Here is a 24953-nt window from a genome sequence, read left to right on the forward strand (position 1 = left end):
TATTAGCTCGCATCATACGGGACTCCCCGACACACCTCCCTATATTGGAAATTGTAGACCAGGGAGGTACGTTGACCTCGACTCAATTAGGAGTCAATACTGCGTTCAAGGAATACTACACTACGCTGTATGGCCGGCATCAGCCCGTCTCGGAAGTGGCATTAGAGAACTTCATGGAGGGGTTAGATCTCCCCCAGCTGACAGTTAGGCAGAGCGACGACCTGAAACGTCCTATCACCGCAGCAGAGATTAAACAGGCAATATGCGCTCTCCCGAGGAATAAAACCCCTGGGACAGACGGCTTGCCCGTAGAATTCTATGAGGCGTTTGCTGATATACTTGCCCCACGGCTACTGATTATTTATAAAGAGGCACTGCGGACTGCCGCACTACCGCAGACGTCCCTACAGGCTTTGATAACTTCCCTCCTGAAACCGGGTAGAGACGGGATGCAACTGGCTAATTACAGGCCCTTGTCCCTACTTAACACTGACTACAAAATTCTGAGCAAGATATTGGCCACTAGGTTGGCGCAATACATCCCCCAGTTGATCCACCCCGACCAATGCGGGTTTGTGCCTGGTAGAAGTACAGCCATGAACCTTCGTAGACTGGCCCAATTGATGCCACGAGACCGAGATAACGTGAGCACGGAGGGTTGCATCTCCCTAGACCTGAAACAGGCCTTTGACTCCCTCAGATGGGACTTCATGTTTGCAGCGTTTGCTAAATTCGGGCTACCCCCGGAATATGTTGCATGGGTCCGACAACTATACACCCAGCCCACGGCATGGGTGCGTACGTCTAGATGTATCTCTGAACCCTTAGCCATTTTCAAAGGCACCAGACAGGGGTGCCCGCTCTCTCCACTCTTATTTGTTCTGGCGCTCGAGCCGCTCCTCTGTCGGTTACGGGGGGAAGCCTCTCACCGGGGCATTCAGAGAGGCGGGAAGACTCATGTGGTATCCGCGTATGCGGATGATATAATCCTATACCTCGTGATATGCGAGGTGGCCTCGACCCAATACCCACGCTTTTCGAGGAATACCGACTGCTGTCGGGCCTAACGATTAGCGGGCCCAAGTCGTACAGATATTGCTTTAATGCTGCCGGTCCGACTGCACCACTGCTTTTTCCGCCGTATACTTTCCAAATGGCGGAAACCACTTTCCGTTATCTTGGAATTCAAATCTACAGAGGAGAGGAGGAGATGGTAGACGGCAACCTGGGCAGAGCAATACGAACGATGAAATCACAGGTACAGTTTTGGACGTCGCTACCCCTGTCAGTGATGGGTAGGGTGGGGATCTCTAAGATGGTGGTGCTCCCCAGACTCATTTACTTCTTCACTAATCTACCGTTCATAATCCCAGCGCCGACTTTTAGGATGCTGGATACACTACTTACAGAGCTAATATGGGGGTCGGGGCGGAGACGCATAGGACTTGCCAAATTGCAGATGACCACTAGGACAGGAGGACTGGGAGTACCGGACTTCCGGGCCTATAACTACGCCTGTCAATTACAATGGCTAGCATACTGGTTGGCAGGCCAAAACCTCCATGAGATAGACATGTCGGAAGAGGATCGCTCCAAAGGAAGGATCCATGCCCTGCTCTTGCCCCGTTCGGACTTCCCTAGGGACACCCCCCTCTCCTACGCCTTGCAGTGCGATACTGGCGGAAAGCGGTTAAGTACACAACCGCAGCGACTTCATACGCCCCTACAATCCCGTTACTGGGTATTCCACTAGAGTCCGGAACGCTCTCGGCGCAAAGACTAACATCATGGCACGACGCAGGGGTCATGCACGTTGGGGACCTATTTGCAGATGGACACTTGCTGTCCTTTGAGGACTTCAGGACTGCACATCATATACCAGGAGGTTCGTTCCTCTTACATGCTGGTTTACGTCATTTCGTGACAATGATGTGGACGCGAAATGGTGATGAGCCTCCCATTAACCCTCTGCTGACGATGCAATACCTAATGGGAACTGGTAGCCACCTAACTAGATGGCTTACTACCGGCATCAGAGCGGGGAGGGCGACATCTCTGTTGCCCCTAAAGGCGAAATGGGAAGCTGACGTCTGACGGCCGATCGAAGATAAGTAATGGGAGCGCATCCTACGATACCCCAAGATAGTGGCTAGGAACCCGAAGTTCAAGTTTATCCAATTGATGATAATGCATAGGGCGTATCTCACACCTCGCCGTATACACGCTATGTTCCCTGACGCTTCAGACTCCTGCCCTAGGTGCGGTAAGGATGATGCCTCACTGCTGCACATGTTCTGGGACTGCCCGAAGCTGGGCTACTTCTGGACCACTGTACAGGACGGGCTCACTAAAGCGGGTGTGCCCCTACTGCCACACATTTTGGAACGTGCACTATTGGGGCTGGGCCCAGCGCTGCGCAAAAGGAGTGTGTCGACACACTTCACTGACTTGGCTATGCTACTTGCGAAACGTGCTATAACCATGCAATGGAAATCGCCCAAATCACCTGACCCTGACATGTGGAGGGCTGAAGTTGTACGCTGGAGCAGGGCGGAAGGGGATGCGCTACAACGCGAAGAACGCAGGGACCGTAGGAAGACATTGATATCACTGGACTGGTTCGCACTGCTAGGGGCTTTCGAGGCAGAGAGTGATGATGACTCTATTGTCTCATCCCCCGCAGTTTGACTTATAACTTGTTTGTAATGTATAGCCATTTGTCACGAACATCCATGGTGCACCACGACACCACTGAACCGGGGTAACCCACCATAATGTCGATTACGCCTCTAACTGATTGTAATGACTACTGTGTTTATCAGGAGCTGTTTTTTGGAAGTAGCCAAATACCAATGTACGTATTCAACTATGCATACGGAGTGCCAAGGGTGGGGGTGGGTGGTGTTATGAGGGGTTTTTGTTTAATTACCTACAGAAGCAAAAAGCAGAAAATGTAATCACCATATGTCTTCAATATGCTGCATAGAACCTATCACTGTACTGTTACTTGTATGTTGGCAATAGCATGCTATGCTTTAACTACTATGCAAATAAACAAATAAAAAAATAAAAAAAGTAAGGGGTTCTTTAGAGGAGGGGAGAGGTGGATGGCATGAATGCCAGCCCTCCCAATTCAGGTGGGAGACTACTGATTTCACGGCTAGTCTCCTACCTCCCAATTCCTGCATGCAAAACACGATTCCTCAGCAACAGGGACTGGTCTTGTGTGTAAGTAACTAAGTAATCTTTATTATATATCAAATTAAAACCATTACAAAAAATGTGGAACCAATAAAACCACTCAATTTTTAAAAGGTAGGTGTGAGACTAGAGCGTTACAAGTAAAATCGAATAAATTAGTGTGAGATTCTCAAAGTATTCTAAAACCAGTGCCCTCTTTAGCTTTTCCCGAAGCAGATTTTTTCTTTTTAATCTTTTTATTAAACCAATGTCAGCTATAGTATACAGTACAGTTTCAACCATCATTTGGAAGTACATACACAGAACATAAACATTACTATGATCTCATGTTCAAGCAATTGTTCCAGATCTTACCATCTAGACCCCAAAGATAGCTAATAGCCCCATCCCCCTATCTTCTAAAGCAGTAGTTCCCAAACTTTTGACTCCTCAGGACCCCCATTGAGTCACCACTGAAAGCTGGGGACCCCTAAGCAATTTGTATGATTTTAAATTTCAAATATTAAAACAGTAATTCGAAAACAATAAAAACATGTGTGCACACAAAGCCATTACTCGAATTTCTAAGGATTTTAGTATTTTATATTGAAAGAATTTGCAAAAAACCGAAATATTTTATTGGGAAGGTTGGTGCTGCATCTCCGTGACTAATTTTTAAATGGTTAGGTTTATTTTGTAGTACGAGGCTCCTGCTCCTGCCAGGGCCAGACTGAAAACCCAAAGCAGCCTTGGCAAATGTTTTAAGACCAGTCCCCATATGGTGCACACCAAATGCAGTGAGTGAGCCTGACCACTACAAAGGGGGCTTTGGGAGGCTCTCCCCCCAAGAAAATTAGGAAACAATGGTGCATTCTACAATACATTTATCATTATATATTGAATTGTATTAGCTTTTAAGGAATAGTAAATGACAACCTTACTTTGCACCTCAATACGACAATCTTCGTTGGGGTTCTTCAATGATTCCCTTATTATCACCCTCCAACAGTGCCTCTCATTTTTCCATAGCCCCTCTGTCACGTGTATTTCATTTGTTTTATAGCACCTCTCATACCATTGTAGGATGTCAGAGCACTTTACATCACACACACATATAGAGACAATGAATCATACGTGTAAATCAGTGTATAGAAAATGTTACATAAGGCAAAGGCGACTACCAGGTGTAGGATTCCCATGTAATTCATACTGGTAAGCATTTTTAAAGAGTGCTTGGTCTGGAGAAGCACAAACTCGGGATTCATAACATTACACAGTGGTTAGCATTAACTTTAACAATAAAAATGTATTTCCACCCAGATAAACCTTTTTGCAGCATCAGGATAATGAAAGACTGGGGAAAAACATGTTACTAACTTGTACCATGCAGTTTGCAAGTAGCTCTTTGATAACAGATTATAGGTCACTTTGCTAGATTACGATTGTCACTTACGAACTGCACAATAACAAAAGAATCTCTGTGACAAAAGCAGTAACCCACTGACCTATGCACATAAAATACTGTTTTATAAGGTGCATAGTACACGTTCTCTGAGGTAGGGTTATTAACCCTCTGTGCTACATTAGATAAATCAAAGCTGCCCCTGGACAAAACTCTCACCTCTCTCCAACAGGTACAATAATCCTTGGTGTTATCTTGACACTTTTATTGTTGCTCGAAAACTGCTAATCATACAAGGAACTTTGCAGTGCTTTTTTAACTGCTCCCTGAGGACCCCCTGGGAATATGTCATGGAACCCTGGGGGTCCAATGGCCAGTTTGGGAAACAGTGTTACAGTGTTCTAAAGTATTACACTAATCCGCCCCCCCCCCCCTCCCCCTAGCAGATTTTTTTTAACTGTTCCCAGGAGAAGCAGAGTTCAGTTGATGGTTTATTGCAATGTATGAAAAATTTAAAGACACACCTGGGCACGGTATTTTGCAATTTTAAATATTTAAAAAAAGTGTTATGCTGTCATACTTGTCAGTGGACACAAGTAACACACTAATGTGTGATACAGACATGTATACAAAACTAGTGATACATTACCTAGTGAAATACATCACCATTGGTCAAACATGATATCTCATCCAAACTGTCAAATAGATGTGCAGAGACTGGCGATTGTTGTCAAGCTTGAGAAGTATGATAGCATAAAACTTAAAAAAATAAAATAAAATAAACTACATACATATTAAACAATATATTTATCTATAAGAAAAGAAATATTTTTGGAAAAATCTTGGTAAAAAATGAAAAATAAATAGCTTTCTGATATCAGCTCTGGTAACAATTGCTTGTTCTTTTTAAATTGCTTTTGCTCTACAGTTTTTTTGCCCGCACAAATTGCAAAATACTGTGCCCAGGTGTGTCTTTACATTTTTTGTATATTTCCTGTTAGGGCTTATTTATCCTATAAACAGGGGCCTCAGTTCTTTCCCAGATATTATTGCAATGTATGTTCATAGATGGATGTATGACTTTACAACGCATGATATTACAACGCATGCCTTTACGACGCAAGTTTTACAACGCAAGTCGTCAGGGGGGCGCTGGATAGTGAATAGTGTAATTTACTATTCCAACTCCAGTCCCCCTGGATAGTAGGGAAGGTGTTGGAAACTATTCCCTATCCTAGAGCGCCCCCCAGCGCAAGTCGTTGTAAAAGTTGTGTTGTAATGGTTGCGTTGTAAAGGCACTTCGTTGTAAAAGTTGCGTTGTAAAGGATGTTCCCCACATAGATGTATGAGATTTGCTGTGCAAATAAGCAAAAATAATAGCAGCTTAAAAGGGGATGGCACCTCTGAGAGAACAGCGGATTGTTTTCTGTCCAACGGTGCTAAAAGAGCAATAAAAACTGGTAAGGTGTTGGCAGAGATAATCCTTAATAGCAGCGTCCTATGGTTGGAATCTTAATTTTTTGCAATCTGTTAGGCAGGAGAGTTGTTGTTTTTGCGAGTTTGGTGTGAATGGCCCGGGACATCCCAGAGGCGGTGTCAGTTCTTGCACTTGACAGATCGTTTTCTACCAGTGCTAAAAATTGAATAGTTTATGGTTCAACTGTGGGTCCTCTGGTTTCAGTCAAGTTATTCAAGTCTCTCTTCCACTTGCGGATCCCATGCTGGTTTGTGCTCAATGATGAGTGAGCTTTGCCATGCAAATAAGTCAAGTGAGTCGCAGCTTTACAAGGAAGGCACCTCCAAGGGAACAGCAGTGTGATTTCTATCCATTGATGTTGTAGATAGAACAAATAAAGGGCATGCTGTTGAAGGCTAGAGACCTCGGCAGCACTGCTCTTGGGTTGAGATTTTTAGTTCACGTAGACCTATGTTTCATGCCAGAAGAGTAGTTGTGTTTTATATGTTAGGTGTGGGCGGCCCGATGCATTCCAGAAGCTGTTTCTGCACTTGACAATTTGTCTTCTACCAGTGCTAAATTTTTACTACCTTGCAGTTTATTTGAAGGTCATCTGGTTTGAAACAGGCTATCACAGCTAGTCTCCATGTGACTTTCCTACACTGGTTGAACTGCTGTTTAAGCAGACGAGACCTCTCCTCCTTCAGGTTGATGCATGGGCAGATCAGGTGTGCCATGTCCCCATTTCCATTGCCGCACAGGCGGCATTGTGATGGTATTTGCCCCGTCAGCCACGGTGGAAGATTTGGGACAGCTGGGATTTTTCCCAGCCAATGTTTCAGGAATTTCTCCTTCGAGAACCTGGAATATCCCAGGCTGAAATATGGCAGTGGACTAAGAGATATGTAGCATTTGATTGCCATCCAAGCATGGCTTCTTTCTGAGAAGGGCTTTGTCTTCTACTAGGGAGAGTCTCCTTATTGCCTTTGTGCAACCTTTTTGAAAATTGTACAGTAGTAGTTGGAACTTCCCAGAGTTGGGTGAGTCCAGTGTTTGTGAGGGAATCTTGCAGGAATGTTCTTGCGGGTGATGTCGTTCTGTGCTGGGGTTCTTGTCAGAGTTGGTGGTTTAAACCATTTGGAGAGGCCTTCCTGATTTTGTGCCAACAGGTTATGTAGGCCCCCTGTCTTGCAAGCTGTTGTTTAGTGAGGCTGAACTCCAGTCGAATCTGTGCTGCGGAGGCATATGTCAGAATGATGAACATGATTCGATAGGCCCTGATTAAAGTGCTATCCAAGGTTTTGGAGTCTAATCCTCTTGGGGTTTCACTACCATATGTGATAGTGGGCAGAATTTTGGACTGTGCAACCTGGAGGATAGGGGAGAGCGTGGGGCCTGTCCGCTTGGATTTTAAGTGCCTTAAATTTATTGCTAGGGCCATCCCTTTCCTTATTAGCTCAATCTGGCTAGCAAATTGGCCTCCATTATAAATAGTTACCCCTAGATACTTGTAACTGGTTGTATTCTGAATTTGGGTGTCACCCAGGTGCCAGACATGGGATTTTACCCTTCTCCTTTTTATGGACATTGTTTTGGTTTTCTCAAAGTTAACCTCAGGAAAACTGTCAGTTGCCTATCCATGCAGAGTATTTAGAAGGCGTTTGCATACCCACTTGCATGTGGCTGACTTAGACCACGTCATCGGCATATAAGATGCTAGATAGAGCCTTGGCACCGATCCTTGGAGCGTGTGCATTGCATGAGTGGAGGATGTGGTCCGTCGGCTAGACTGCTGACTTTGGTGCTGGAGACCAGGGTTTGAGCCTCGGGTCGCGTCCACATCCTGTGATTCTGGGCAAATCACTTAATCTCCCCATGCCCGAATGTGTAATGTAAATATGGTGCTCATGTAAAGCGCTCCAATACATTCGGGTCGAGTTTGCGCTATATAAACATGCAACAAAAAAAAGGGTTAGTGTCATGGCCCTACTGATCTAAAGTGGACTGTGATCGAGCAGCCAATAATCCCCACTCATGTATCAGATGTGAAGAAGTTTCTGTTCAGGCTTGAGCAGAAATGGGTATATAAATTAAACTCGGACAAAGTGGGATTAAACGAGGACATTCCATGGATGTCGCTGTGAGGAACATGCTCTGTGACTCTGGGATATTCATTTCTCTTCTTTGACTGTGATAATGTACATAGTGCTTTTTTTGACAGTGATTAGATTAAGGGTATAGATGGGCCTATAAGTAGACAATATGTTCACCGCCTTTTGGTGTTCATGACAGTAGTATTACTGAGAACCTTATGTACCTCTAATACATAATATGTCCATCTAGAGTCTTGTGTATTAAATTGGACTATCAACTTTATATCCACATCTTCGACTAAACACCTAATGAAGGGTATGTAAAAATACACAGAGTTGCGATATACACACTGCATTCCCCATAAGCCAAGGTTAGAGTATATTTGTGATGTGGCTGTCTTCTTCATGCAGTGCTTTATTAGAGAATTACTGGGCTTTCGGTGAGATAATTGGCACACAATATCTGACACCGACACAGTAAAACATTAAGGAACATCGTTATAGATGACACATATTGTATATTATATACATTCTTTAAAACACGATGAGGTAAACGCTACTCTACAATGTTATAAACTACATTTCCCATAAACGCCGGAGACGGCGCACGGGTGTGACGCACCTCACGCGACCGCTCTAAGCTGAAAGGGATCTTTAAGACGCGAAGTTTGCTCCGGTCGGTACCTCCCCAAGACAGCCCAGAAGGACGTCTGGAGTACCGACCGGAAGGTAAGCCTGAGCGTATGAAGAGTTATTTTACGAACCATGACCCGGGTTTGTTGTGATTCGACTTTAGAATGAGAGCGCTATGGCGCTAGTAACCCCACCGCAAGACTAGCTAGTGACCAGAACTTTAAAGGGAGATCGAGTCCCTGACTAGCAGTAACAGCGGTGAAAATGTCCAGGGAAGCGGGCGGAGTTGCGGTCTCGTTATACCTCTTTTCAGTGGAATCATACATGAGTGTTGTGTGAAGGGATGAGGCGAATGCACATAAGTACAAACTAATACCTGTGAACAGTGGTATGATGCCCTAAAGTAGGATTAGCCACGGGGATCGGGGAGAATCAGAGACTATATATTAAAATGTGGTACACGAGATAAAATCATTCACCTGTTTGCTGCCTTGGGGTAGTGTTATGAAGTCAGTTTTTCTGACATGTTGGAGTAACCCTTCTGTTTTAATGTTTCTTTTTATGCTCACCAGTGCGGGGCTCCATTTACCTGCGCTGTGGCCAGGTGGGGTGGAGTTTTTCTCTCCTACGTATTAGGTAAGTGAGAGTTGACACTCTACCGGTGTGAAAGTGTTGGTGTCATTGTAAGACACTGGATAGGTATTTTGTAAACCTACCATTGATACACATAACTAGTGAATTGCGTGACCAAACTCACTTTCTGTTGTTTTGGTTGTCTGTCTCTTTTTTTGTATCTGTTTGTGTGTCTTCTCATGCTTGTGACGATCTGGTAATCACAAAAGCGAGGAGAATGAAGACCTACTAAATACCCAGGTGATAGTTGAATGAATGAATGAAATATGATTTATAACCACGCAACTTAGCCCAGTGGGCGTCAAGGCGCCTAGCTCAATATCTAGCTGAGTCAACAAGGTGACAGGAACTTACTGGTAGTCTTTAATGAAACACCAGGTTTTAAGAGCTTTCCTGAAGAGATCCAATGAGGGCTGAGATTTGATCTCCAACGGAAGTGTGTTCCATAATTGGGGTGCCAAGATGGAGAATGCCCTACTCCCCCATCTGACCTTCCTAAAATGGGGGACTACCAGTTGATTCAGCTCTAGAGAGCGAAGACATCCGCTAGGCACATAGCGGGTAAGCAGAGACCCAAGAGCATCAGAAGGGCCTGCCATAAGGGCACTATAAGTGAGGCAAAGGAGTTTGAAAGAAACCCTAAAAGGAATAGGGAGCCAATGAAGGCTCTTCCTTGCCGTAGTAGCAGATGACAACCATGGAAGGGCCAACACAAATCGCGCAGCAGCATTCTGCACCACCTGCAAGCGTTGCAGAAGGCACTTGTTGGCCCCAGCATAGAGTGAATTACAATAGTCAAGCCTGGAGCCAACAAGAGCGATCACGATCTGCCTGCGTGCCTGGGGGGAAAGGTAATGAAGGATTCTTTTAAGGGTCTTAATAACTCCCCAGCAGGTGGCAACTGTCCTATTTACCTGGAGCTCCATAGAGAGTGAGGTGTCGACGATGACGCCGAGATTCCTGGCAGTTTGGGCGGGAATGGGGCAGGTGCCAAGAGATGAGGGCCACCATTCCCCCGACCACACGTCCTGGTCCTTACCAAAGACCAGGACCTCTGTTTTGTCACCGTTCAACTTTAGGGAGTTAAGGATCATCCACTCTGCAACAAGCTGCATGCAAGACCTAAAGTTGGACGCGGATGTACTCACAGAGTAGGCCAGGGACACCATAATCTGGGTGTCGTCGGCGTATGACACCACCTCCATCCCCTGTGATTTTACTAATCTCGCAAGGGGGGCCACGTAGATATTAATCAGGGTCGGGCTCAAGGCCGACCCCTGTGGCACCCCACATTGCAACGATTTAACAGGGGAGAGGAAATCTCCGAGCATCACTCGCTGTTCTCTCTGATGTAAGAAAGAGTTCAGGAGACTCAAAGCCGACCCTGTTATCCCTGCCTCCCTTAACCGAGATGTCAAAGTAGAGGGAGACAGGGTATCAAATGCCGCCGTGAGATCCAACAGCACTAGTATGGTAGTTTGGCCAAGATCTACTTTTCGGCGAATGTTATCTACCACCTTGACAAGAGCAGACTCAGTGCTGTGGAATTTCCTAAAGCCATGTTGGGAGCCATCCAAGAACCCAGAAGAGTCTAGGAAGATGGATAAATGAGAGTTCATGTGAGCTTCCAACATCTTTGATGGAGCCGGCAGAAGGGAAATTGGTCTGAAATTCTTAAGAAGACCAGGGTCCAGAGAGGGCTTTTTAAGGAGAGGCTTCACTATCGCCTTCTTCCAAACCGTAGGAAAGGTGCCCTGTTCCATGGCCCCATTCATTATTTCCAACATAGGGGGTAGAACAATATCCCTACATTCCTTAAGTATTTTCAAAGGAATTGGGTCCAAAGGAGAAGCTGATTTAGTTCTATCTAGCAGTAGATTAAGACCCTCCAGGGAAAGCGCTGGAAAATGGGTAAGGGTATGGGTAGGATCTCCAGCCCAAGATTCAAAGTGCGTAATTCCAGAGGAATCATTGTCATTCAAGGTATTCCTCTGGGATTGTAGGGCAAGATAGATATCATCTATTTTTTTGTAGAAGAAGTCTGAGATGTTGTTGCATAACTCTTGTGAGCTTACCACGGGGTCAGGTGCCTGGAGAGAGCAGAGAGAGTCCACGATCTTGAAAAGCTCTTTAGATGAAGTAAGAGAGCTAGTCAGGCTGGTGAAATATTCCTGTTTTTCCTTAATAACTCTGCTTTTATATTCTCGCAGCTGGCACTTGTATACTTCCCGTTCTGTAGCATCCCAAGATTTGCGCCATCCTCTCTCTTTCCTTCTACAGTTTTGTCTAAGAAGCCTCAATGACTCCGAAAACCAAGGGGCTGTAGGTTTCTGTCGTGCCACATATCTAAGAGAGGTAGGGGCTAACTCTTCAGCTGCCTTGGTGATAGAGTCGACAAGTTCTTGTGCCGCCTTGTCCGCCTCCCTCACGGATGAAATACTAGTGGCTTGGATATAGGGAGCAAGAGCATCATTGGTGAAGTTTCTAAAGCTTCTTTTAAGACATTTATTAGTAGCAGCATGATTAACCTCGGCCCGGGGAGATTCTAAATCCAATGGTACTGCTAGATGATCTGACCATACCAGCGGCAGGGGCAGGCCAACTGATAATCTCGGATCATTGGAAAACACCCCGTCCAGGGTGTGACCGGCCCTTTGAGTCGGGCAGTGCACCATTTGGACGAAGTCACAAGCTTCCAATGCGTTAGTCAGGGTATAGGTGTCCTTAGATTCCAGATCATCTAGATGGAAATTTAAATCACCAAGAATGGTGAAATGAGATCTCCCAAATTAAGGCTCCAAGGTTCTGAAGATCTCAGGGCAGAAATTGGTTCTCGGTCCTGGGGTCTATAGACAAGAATTCCAGCAAAGGAGACCGAAGGAGAACAAACAATGCAAAAATATAAAGCCTCAAAAGGATCCGAAGGAACCGATAGGGACTTCACAGTGCATAAGAGTGTCGCCTTGAAGAGGATTGCCAATCCTCCTCTGCGCCGCACTCTATCCTGTCTATGAAGCATATAACCTTCAGGTATAGCCAGAAGGAGATCATGACCTGCGGACTCAGAGGCCCACGTCTCGGTCACGAAAACCCAATCTGGTTGCCGCATACTCACAAAATCGTCAAATGCTACATTGTGTTTAATAAGAGATCGCGCATTGATCAGGAAGCCCTTTCTAGGTTGGAAAGTCGTCTGTCGCGGGGGGGGGGGGGGAAAGGTGTGTTGTCAATTTAAAAAAGGTTCTACAGGTAGGGCATACCTGAAACTGACGCAAACCCTCAGGAGAAAACCGATGGTGGCACGGCAGTACTGGGGGTCTAAGAACCAGCAATTCCGAAGATGAATATCCCCAATGCAATGTGTGGGACCTACGAGGAACCCCAGGGTCTAGCCCGTCCTCAGCGCGGACGGGCGCAGACGGGCTGAACTCTGGCGTAACTCCGGCGTCAATCAGGCGTCTCCGCTGCGCGTAGCCGCTGCGCGTCAGCATGACTCCCTTTTATCCCACGTCTAGCGTCCTTCTGACGACTAGAACGTCGCTGCTAGAGAATGACGCCGAAAAGCGGCACAAACTACTCGCAAGATGGCGCGAGTACAAAGGAATTACGCCGGGAAGCGGACCCGCCCAACAGCGGTGCTTTGGTAAATTTTATAGTGCAAGTGGGAGGCAAGCGATTAAACACAAGGTAAAATTTACAACTAAGAAAGAAAGGAAATACAAAACGAGGTGAGTTTAAAATGCAGCAGCTCCGGCCACCAACCACGCTAAGCGCAGGTGAGGATCAAACGTCAGCTAGTAAGAAGGAGCAGCAGGTTTACCTCCCTTTTATCCCACGTTTAGCGTCCTTCTGACGACTAGAACGTCGCAGCTAGAGAATGGCGCCGAAAAGCGGCACAAACTACTCGCAAGATGGCGCGAGTACTAAGGAATTACGCCGGGAAGCGGACCCGCCCAACAGCGGTGCTTTGGTAAATTTTATAGTGCAAGTGGGAGGCAAGCGATTAAAAACAAGGTAAAATTTACAACTAAGAAAGAAAGGAAATACAAAACGAGGTGAGTTTAAAATCGCAGCAGCTCCGGCCACCAACCACGCTAAGCGCAGGTGAGGATCAAAAGTCAGCTAGTAAGCCCTGTAGCCTTGTTTCACCTTTTTATTGAGCAGTCGCGATCATGGTCCTGAAGAAAGCAGCAGGATACCTTATAGGCTCCACTTTAGTCTGCAGAAACATGTTGACCGCATACAAGAATTAGTGGTTATTTGTTGAAGCCACTATTATGCATGCATTTTATTGATTTGGGAGTACTAAGGTGTATAATAAAGTTCCTTATCCTTTCTACTACCCAATTTTATCTGTTCACATCATAGTTCACCTTTTTCACTCTTTATTTGCACTGCTCTACGGTTGTCTGTTCATACCCAAGCACATGATAAGACTCACTGGGTCCCACTGGTTAGACAAAATTGTTATCTCTGGCTGTCTACAGTGGATACATAAATCCTACCTTCCCGGTGTGAAGGAACCCAGATGATGAACAGGGCGGCAAGAATCGACAACTGATGGGTATTTTTCCACATAGGAAAGGTACCTATACGTAGATAGCGTCCCTACACTTAGGGGCTCATTAGGATGGCGGACGGAAGAGCCACCGCGGCCCTGGAGTAGGCGGAAAAAGCCTTTTCCGTGTCCGCCTGCCGCGGATACTCCGTCCGCCATATCAGGATAGGAAAACGTGTCAAATTTCCGTCCGCGACGGAAAAGCACGCTCCGCCGCCGAACTACACACGAGACCGTGGCGGACGGAACACATCCGGAGGCCCCGCCGTACGTACTGACGTCGAAGACCGTCCCCCAAATCAAGATGGCGGAAAATACACATAAAACCGCAGCGGAAAAACAACCTGTCTGAACACGGCGGAATCCCCACTGCGAAGATAGGTGACATAGCAGAGATACCCACCGCAAGCTGACCACCACCATGGACCCAGCGCTACACGCTTTCCCGATGCTCTTCGCGATCCACCACGTCCTAGTCATGGCCCACCATGGACGACGACGCAGGTAAGGCACAAACCATTGGCTGTCTGCAGGGGAATACCAGTAAGGGACGTGACGTAGGGAGGGGGAGTGTCATGTTACCGAAAGCACTGATGAGAAGCAAATACAAATACACATTAGTAGTACGCAAGCAGGAATGACAACGACAGACCACGAGACCTGATAGACTACCTTTATTGTACAAAATAGGGGTATAATCACAGTGTATGCGTGAGCATGGGCAAAGTGGGCACCACAGCAGCTACATCATTGGCAGTCAACGAGAGGGCAGAATGCAGTATCAGAGCATCAACAGGGCATTGTGGAGTACAGAGCAGGTACATCATAGGCAGTAAACGAGAGGGCAGAATGCAGTATCAGAGCATCAACAGGGCATTGTGGAGTACAGAGCAGGTACATCAGAGCAGGTAACGAGAGGGCAGCATGCAGTATCAGAGCATCAACAGGGCATTGTGCAGTACAGAGCAGGTACATCATAGGCAGTAAACGAGAGGGCAGAATGCAGTATCAGAGCATCAACAGGGCATTGTGGAGTACAGAGCAGGTACATCAGAGCAGGTAACGAGAGGGCAGCATGCAGTATCAGAGCATCAACAGGGCATTGTGCAGTACAGAACAGGTCCATCAGAGGCAGCACGTGAGAGGGGCTAAGTGCATCAACAGTCCATTGCACAGAACAGGTCCATCAGAGGCAGCACGTGAGAGGGGCTAAGTGCATCAACAGTCCATTGCACAGAACAGGTCCATCAGAGGCAGCACGTGAGAGGGGCTAAGTGCATCAACAGTCCATTGCACAGAACAGGTCCATCAGAGGCAGCACGTGAGAGGGGCTAAGTGCATCAACAGTCCATTGCACAGAACAGGCCCATCAGAGGCAGCACGTGAGAGGGGCTAAGTGCATCAACAGTCCATTGCACAGAACAGGTCCATCAGAGGCAGCACGTGAGAGGGGCTAAGTGCATCAACAGTCCATTGCACAGAACAGGTCCATCAGAGGCAGCACGTGAGAGGGGCTAAGTGCATCAACAGTCCATTGCACAGAACAGGCCCATCAGAGGCAGCACGTGAGAGGGGCTATGTGCATCAACAGTCCATTGCACAGAACAGGTCCATCAGAGGCAGCACGTGAGAGGGGCTAAGTGCATCAACAGTCCATTGCACAGAACAGGCCCATCAGAGGCAGCACGTGAGAGGGGCTAAGTGCATCAACAGTTCATTGCACAGAACAGGCCCATCAGAGGCAGCACGTGAGAGGGGCCAAGTGCATCAACAGTCCATTGCACAGAACAGGTCCATCAGAGGCAGCACGTGAGAGGGGCTAAGTGCATCAACAGTCCATTGCACAGAACAGGTCCATCAGAGGCAGCACGTGAGAGGGGCTAAGTGCATCAACAGTCCATTGCACAGAACAGGCCCATCAGAGGCAGCACGTGAGAGGGGCTAAGTGCATCAACAGTCCATTGCACAGAACAGGTCCATCAGAGGCAGCACGTGAGAGGGGCTAAGTGCATCAACAGTCCATTGCACAGAACAGGTCCATCAGAGGCAGCACGTGAGAGGGGCTAAGTGCATCAACAGTCCATTGCACAGAACAGGCCCATCAGAGGCAGCACGTGAGAGGGGCTAAGTGCATCAACAGTCCATTGCACAGAACAGGTCCATCAGAGGCAGCACGTGAGAGGGGCTAAGTGCATCAACAGTCCATTGCACAGAACAGGCCCATCAGAGGCAGCACGTGAGAGGGGCTAAGTGCATCAACAGTCCATTGCACAGAACAGGCCCATCAGAGGCAGCACGTGAGAGGGGCAGTATGCAGTATCAGAGCATCAACAGGGCATTGTGCAGTACAGAGCAGGTACATCAGAGCAGGTAACGAGAGGGCAGCATGCAGTATCAGAGCATCAACAGGGCATTGTGCAGTACAGAGCAGGTACATCAGAGGCTGCACAACTACGTGTCCCTACCAAACCGTCACAGGGACCACAAGAGTGCCACGCAGTTCTCAATGGACACACCATGTGAAGTAACATTTGAGTGAAGTGTACAGCACCTCACATCACAGAATCAGGGGGACTGCGTGAACTACCTGCCTCGGACACACTGGCAGCACCAGCAACAGGAGTGTGAGACACAGCCACAGCCCAAGTGACACACACATGGGCCACGGACCCAGACACACTGGCAGCACCAGCAACAGGAGTGTGAGACACAGCCACAGCCCGAGTGACACACACATGGGCCACGGACCCAGACACACTGGCAGCACCAGCAACAGGAGTGTGAGACACAGCCACAGCCCGAGTGACACACACATGGGCCACGGACCCAGACACACTGGCAGCACCTGCAACAGGAGTGTGAGACGCAGCCACAGCCCGAGTGACACACACATGGGCCACGGACCCAGACACACTGGCAGCACCAGCAACAGGAGTGTGAGACACAGCCACAGATGTAGTCACTGACACGTGAGCCACTGACCCAGACAGACTGCCAGCACCAGAAACAGGAGTGTGCAACACAGCCACAGATCTCCTAACTGACACGTGAGCCATAGACCCAGATACCCTGCCAGGATCTGCAACAGGAGAGGGCACCACTGACACTGTGCCACCATCTGATACATGAGAGTCAACTGCACCAGCGCCACTGGGACAACTGAAATGATGAGCCACAGGGCTGTATGGGCCAGGAGGCAGGGTGGGCCTGGGAGCTGGGGATAGCTCACCTAGAGCCAAATCGGGGTTGGCAGGTGTCAATGGTGTGTGTCTGCGTTCCTTAGGGAGGTGTGAGTGCACCCTGGACAGGACTGGACTGCCAAGTGGTGGGGACTCCAAACAATCACCACCCAGCATAGGTGGAGCAACTGCTGCCGGGGATCTGGTTTCTGGGGACGTGCTGGAGCCTGCTTGTCGTTTGCTCTGTGCCTGCCGCCTGGACTCGGAATGATGTGTAATAGGGGATGCAACAACAGGGGACACCCACCTCTGCTTCTGACTGGCCTGGATGGGAGTGGAGGTATGGGGGGACTCCGCCGCGGAGACATCAGTTTGGCGTTTAGTAGAAAACATCAGCCTCAGTGCAGCCAGGGGTGAAGTATGCCTGTCCTTGATAGCGCCATTGTCCATGCTAGATGCCTTGTCCGTAGGATGTGCCTTATCCTTAGGTGGAGTGTTGTCTCTGGATGTAGCCGGTGCCCTGCTCGCCGCCCTGTTCCTGCCAGCAGGCTTGTCGTCTGTGGTGCACCTGTCTCCAGCAGACACCTGCTCTCTGTGTGTGTCCCTGCCCTTGGGAGTGGTCCTATCCACTGCTGTGGGCCTGCTCTTGGGAGTCTCCCTGCTAATAGTAGGTGCCTTAGTCTTCTCACTGTCCTTGGGAGTGTCCCTTACCTCTGCTGTGGGCCTGCTCTTGGGAGTCTCCCTGCTCTTAGTAGGTGCCTTAGTCTTCCCACTGTCCTTGGGAGTGTCCCTTACCTCTGCTGTGGGCCTGCTCTTGGGAGTCTCCCTGCTCTTAGTAGGTGCCTTAGTCTTCTCACTGTCCTTGGGAGTGTCCCTTACCTCTGCTGTGGGCCTGCTCTTGGGAGTCTCCCTGCTCTTAGTAGGTGCCTTAGTCTTCTCACTGTCCTTGGGAGTGTCCCTTACCTCTGCTGTGGGCCTGCTCTTGGGAGTCTCCCTGCTCTTAGTAGGTGCCTTAGTCTTCTCACTGTCCTTGGGAGTGTCCCTTACCTCTGCTGTGGGCCTGCTCTTGGGAGTCTCCCTGCTCTTAGTAGGTGCCTTAGTCTTCTGACTGGCCTTGTCCAAGGAACAGTCCATGGACATGTGAGTATCCCTTGCCTTGGGAGTACCTTTCGTGTTGAATGCCTGTGTAGCTCCGGAAGGCATGTCCCCCAACAACACTTGTGGATCCTGTGTGTGTACTCCAGTGCATCTGACGTCGTCTACGTGAACAGATTTAGCTGATCTAGGGGATGGGGTCTGTGCCCTGCGTGCCCTGACGTGCTGTCTGACGCTGCTTCTAGTGTAATAACCTGTATTTGAGTCCTGCTCAGAATAATCACTACCCCCTGAGACATCCAGCGGTGTAGATGGTGAAACAGAAGTAGCACCCTGTTCGTTCGACTGTACTATTGCAGACGACACACTGCTTGCCAATGACTGCACTGTCCTGTGTAGACCTGCAAGATCGCCATGCATCCCTTCCATGAATGCCACCACCTGCCCCAACTTCCTATCATGGTCCTGGAAAGCATTTGTCATATTGGTCTGCCCCACACACAGCTGTCGCAGCAGATCAACGGCCTCAGCACACAGTGCATTTTGGCTCACCGTGGCAGGGGCAGCGGTGCCTGCACCGAACGCCACTCTGCTCCCCCTACTCCTCCGGCCACGAACAGTACATGGTGCAGTTGGCGGAAGTGTGGGCCCTGTGTGCTGTCTTACGACAGAAGGTGATGAGTGCCCACTCCCAGTCTGTGACAACAGTGCAGGCTCACCAAGAGTGTCCGACGAGGAGGACGATGGTGTCTCCACATGCGAGTCCTCAGGGACGGTCCTGTCCCCCTCTCCGGCGCTGGCCTCCTCCGTGTCAGTCTGCGTGTGTGCGAAGTCTGAGCCGGACTCATTTCCTCGGCTACTCTCCACCGTCTGTGGCTGAGTGTCCTCTGTCAAAGCTGAAATGCACACAAAAGATGTGTGAGTCATGGGCACACTCACGTACAGAAGGAACAGGATAGCCAAATCACATAGCAGACAAAGGTTTAGGAGCCCTCATCCTGCACATGGCCAACCCCTACCAGTCATCCTCACATTTTCTGCCATGGGGCCATGGACCACTAGGGGATGTGCTTTAACACTCAACTACTAAGCAAGTGGCGTGTCAACATGGCGGACCTGGATGTCAAATGAGTACCACCCAATGGGACCAAAATGGCATCACAGGCATACATACGCAACACGGAACTCAATAGTGTGTCTGTGCACCAATACATGCATAGCACTCACAAGTTTCCTACACAGACAGTATGCTCACCGCTAGTTTGCTGTTGATCGGCACTCAGACGTTCGGCCAGTTCAGGATGCGTCACTGCAATGATACGGTGCATGAGAGGGGTCATGGAGCGTCGGGCCAGACGGGGCGTCCTTGGAATCAGGCCCAGTGTTACTTCCGCTACATTCTTGCTCAGCCTGGAAATGTCGTCCCAGCGTTTGTGGCAGTGTGTATGTCGTCTGTTGCACACCCCCAATGCCCGTACTTCCCGTGCTATGCTCCTCCACAGGTCCTTGCGAAGGTGCAGCTTGACCTACCATGATGGGAGACAAAAGGGTTTAAGTCAGTGGACAGGTGGCCTGTCACACACATAGGGGCAAGACGTTACTGTCAGCAGCCATGCACAATCAGGAACATATGTCTAGCCCACACTACACAGCTAAGATAGAAATAGGCCTGATCATTTGGCCCCCTCATGCACACCAACATGATCCACACTGCACTTACCACCCGTCCCGGTGCGCCGTAGAGGCGTCCATAGTTGCGGAGTACACCGTCCACGAGGACATCAAGCTCCGCGGCGGTGAAGGGTCGAGACCGGATCTCTTTGCCACGCGACATGGCAAGATCACGGAGTATGGCACTAGAGCAGCAGTCGGTGGTCAGCTCAGCAGCAGCAGCAGGTCGAGGTGATGGTCACAGGCAGCAGTCGGTGGTCAGCTCAGCAGCAGCAGCAGGTCGAGGTGATGGTCACAGGCAGCAGTCGGTGGTCAGCTCAGCAGCAGCAGCAGGTCGAGGTGATGGTCACAGGCAGCAGTCGGTGGTCAGCTCAGCAGCAGCAGCAGGTCGAGGTGATGGTCACAGGCAGCAGTCGGTGGTCAGCTCAGCAGCAGCAGCAGGTCGAGGTGATGGTCACAGGCAGCAGTCGGTGGTCAGCTCAGCAGCAGCAGCAGGTCGAGGTGATGGTCACAGGCAGCAATGGTCCCCAGGGTAGGAAGTTTCATTTTGGCCAACACACATATATAGGGCCCTCAGCACGTGTCAGTGGCATACGTCGCCAGCAATTGGTCAGCCCTGGAAGCGTGATCGTGAAATGGGCCAATGACTGGCCCTGTTGTTGCGGTGCACAGCTTCCGCTACTTGCGATTGGCCGTATGCGGCCAGCGTCCCTCTTCCCATTGGCTGCATGTGCAGGGACCGTCACGGGCACACATCGGCAACCGCACGTGCAAGCTTCAGGCACGGATGCTTCAGTTGCAACAATGTACTATCACTGGCGCCTCCATGGCGGTGCACGTACACAGCGGGGGAGGTGCAGGCCTATACACCCTGTAGATGTACTCAATGGACATGCCAGTTCATGACCCCCCTTACAGTCACCTTGCATCAGCCACCGTACACCGGCCGGAGCGGCCGGGCCATGAACAACCGCCGTGCCAGGCCCTGCCCAGGACCGCCGTGCCGGCCATGGCAACCACCGCCATTGCACGGCCCTTCCACTACCGCCGTGCCAGGCCCTGCCCAGGACTGCCGTGCCGACCATGGCAACTGTGGTATATAAATAAATAATACCGGATCTAGGTTTGAGTAGGCATAGCAATAACAGATAGCTCAATAAATAAGAGTCAAGATTCGAGGTAGTAGGAGTTTGCAGGTTTATTACAGCATAAAGGACAGGAACAGGACAACCTGCACAGGAATAGGATGGCAGGGCCCGGCAGCTGCCGGGGCTGGATCTGGGATGAGCGCGCTAACATTTAATAACAATACACGAACATATATACTAAAAACAGTTGCATTACAATACATACGATAGGCGGAGCAGTGGGTGTGGTCAATAGCAGTCGCGAAAGATAAGGGTGAAAGTAGGTGTAACAAGAGGCGTATACATAGACATGTGATGTAAACATAACAGAATATGTCATAAATGGGGCGGAAACATGGAGGGGGCTACCTAAGGAGCCGGGACCTCTAACCTGATGGTGCGTGCAAACTGGCAATGACGTGTTACTAGGAGAAGCTGGGGGCTACGAACTCTGTGCTAGGAGCAGAGACTGAAGTCTGGAGAGTCAGGGCGACATGTACCTAAGCAGTATCTAGTATCTGATGTTTAGAGAACATGTTGATAGAATCCGAAAGTTATCGGGGTAAAGGCTAACAGACTCTAAGACTGGTGCATGCATTATTCTACATGTAGTGCGTGATGAAGAATATTAAATGACCATAAATACAGTATTTCTCTTACATGGAGACGTAGAGGCTAGACAATGACGGAAACTATTGATGCGGTTCAGTAGCTTAGGAATGCAGAGAAGGAGGGCTGGACTGATAACTAGAATCATAACATACTCTTGGCAGACTCAGAGACAAAGCCAGGCTGAACCGGGCACTGCGAGGCAGGAAGTAAGTGAAGGGTCAGGAACACGGGTGGGGGCTGTATCGCTCCTCAGCGAGGGCTCAGGAGACAGAAGCTGAATCTGGTGTCCAGGCCCTTTTGAGGCCTAGAAACGGGGACTTTATAATGAAATAACGTGCACACTGGGAAACGTGGCAACGTAGCTTTACATAGGCCTGATATTCGTAGTATTCACAAGGACTGGAAACTGGCATACTAGAGATGGACACAACTGTAATTGCGTCTTTTAATCGAACATGGGGAATACATATGCATATTAATCATGCACACATAACATATGATGAAGGACGCGTAGGGACACAGAACATGGCAGAATTTACTTTTCCACACAACCACCGCCATTGCACGGCCCTTCCACTACCGCCGTGCCAGGCCCTGCCCAGGACCGCCGTGCCGGCCATGGCAACCACCGCCATTGCACGGCCCTTCCACTACGGGCGTGCCAGGCCCTGCCCAGGACCGCCGTGCCGGCCATGGCAACCACCGCCATTGCACGGCCCTTCCACTACCGGCGTTCCCTGGCGGTCCGTGCAATGGCGGTTGTTGCCATGGCCGGCACGGCGGTCCCGGGCAGGGCCTGGCACGCCGGTAGTGGAAGGGCCGTGCAATGGCGGTGGTTGCCATGGCCGGCACGGCGGTCCTGGGCAGGGCCTGGCACGCCGGTAGTGGAAGGGCCGTGCAATGGCGGTGGTTGCCATGGCCGGCACGGCGGTCCTGGGCAGGGCCTGGCACGGCGGTAGTGGAAGGGCCGTGCAATGGCGGTGGTTGCCATGGCCGGCACGGCGGTCCTGGGCAGGGCCTGGCACGGCGGTAGTGGAAGGGCCGTGCAATGGCGGTGGTTGCCATGGCCGGCACGGCGGTCCTGGGCAGGGCCTGGCACGGCGGTTGTTCATGGGCCGGCCGCTCCGGCCGGTGTACGGTGGCTGATGCAAGGTGACTGTAAGGGGGGTCATGAACTGGCATGTCCATTGAGTACATCTACAGGGTGTATAGGCCTGCACCTCCCCCGCTGTGTACGTGCACCGCCATGGAGGCGCCAGTGATACAACATTGTTGCAAATCGACCATCCGTCCCGGAACCTTGCACATGCACTTGCCGGTGTGTGGGCGTGACGGTCTGTGCACGTGCAGACAATGTGAATGTCGAAGGCGGCCCGCGTATGCCCAGACGTAAACAGCGGATGCAGTGCACCGCCATGGCGTGGTCAATGTTTGCATCTTAGCCGATGATGCACCTTGTACCATTGTCTGCAGCTGCCTGCTCACGGTTGTGTGCGTGATTGCGTGGCTACACATGTCATGCTCCATCCCATGTGTGTCCATACCATGGCCATCGGTGAGCCACAAGTGTCCATCACGTGTGCATGTCCACATCGGGTAGTACCCTACACAAGTTTGTCGTACCTCACATGTACACAGTAGATCCCGTATGTATGGGCACCTGTGAATCAGTTGTCAGTGAGTGGTATGTGTCAGATGATGACTATGGTGGGGGTTCTGTTGTGTACTGTACATGTGTGTTGCCTATTGTGTCCCCATGCATGTGATGTCCGTATGCCCACCATTCCTGGTGTTGCCATTGGTGCATCATGAAATGGGGGGGTGTTTAATTTAGTATGTGTGCATGTACTTGCATGTGTGCATGTGATGTTGGGCCTACACATGTGGGTCATGTCACATGTCTGGTTGGCAGTGATGTTGAGGTGAGACACTGTGCATTGCACATGTTGCTAAGCATCATGTTGCTAGTGGATGCACATTGTTGCTACGTCAATCCATGTTGTCCTGACAATCAGAGGAGTCACACATATGACAAGCATACACTGGATACTACATGTTGGTAGAGGGCGTTGACATGTGATTGAGTTGCACACACATGCGTTGTATGTGATTTGACTTCCATTCCATCTACTCCCACACAGGAGGGCTCCAAATGTCCATCGCCCATACACTGTGCTGGAGGATATGGTGGACGAGGAGGTGATCCGGAAATTCAGGCTGGATCGCCGTCGATTGTTGGAACTTGTGACCCTATTGTCTCCTCACCTGCAGCCGCGAAGAACCTATCCAGGTTCCATGACACCCACGCAAAAGGTGATGGCGGCACTCCATTTCTTTGCAACAGGCACATTCCAGTACACAGTTGGAGATGCCGGGGGAATGTCACAGGCCATGTTCAGCACGGTACTCCGGGATGTACTGACAGCCATGATGCTGTACAAGCATGACTATATACATTTCCCTCAGGCGGCGGAGTTGGCAGCGGTCAAAGCTGACTTCTATGCCCTGGGTCGTATACCACACGTTGTGGGTTCCATTGATGGCACGCATATCGCTATCATTGCACCACGGGCACGTGAGCAGGTGTATAGGAATCGGAAACACTTCCATTCCCTGAACGTGCAGGTGGTGTGCCAGGCCGACAACATCATCTCACATGTGTGTGCAAGATTCCCTGGCTCTGCACATGACGCCCACATCATGCGGAGCAGCATGGTCCCCCAACTGATGGCTAATCTGCGTCCGGCACAAGCGTGGCTTGTTGGTGAGTATGCTGTGGTGACAGGAGTGATATCTGTGTGGCATGGTGTGCCCCACAATGCAGGTTGTGATGTTTCTCTCTCTCTCTCTTCCACCAACACAGGCGACTCGGCTTACCCAAACAGGCCTTGGCTGCTCAGTCCCTTACGCAATCCCACTACAGCTGGAGAAATGAGATACAATGATGCCCATGGTAGGACACGTCGAGTGGTAGAACGGACATTTGGCCTGCTCAAGTCTAGGTTTCGGTGCCTGGATAAGACTGGAGGGGCCCTGCCTTACTCACCAGGCAAAGTATGCAAGATCGTGATAGCGTGCTGCATGCTTCACAACCTGGCTGTGCGCTATAACATTGAACTGCTCTTGGACCCTGATGAACTGCAAGTTCCTCGCCCTCCCGACCCACCCATGTCAACTGATGAGGATAGTGGTGAGGAGGAAGGTGTGGACCAGAGGCGCCAGATCATTGATCGCTACTTCCCTTGATTGTGAGTGTACTCCTCTTGTGCTGCTTGGGTATGCCCTGTGAATGTGTGCTGGTGTTGTGGCATAGT

Source organism: Lissotriton helveticus, chromosome 9 (genome assembly GCF_964261635.1).
Source record: "Lissotriton helveticus chromosome 9, aLisHel1.1, whole genome shotgun sequence".
NCBI classification, from domain to species: domain Eukaryota; kingdom Metazoa; phylum Chordata; class Amphibia; order Caudata; family Salamandridae; genus Lissotriton; species Lissotriton helveticus.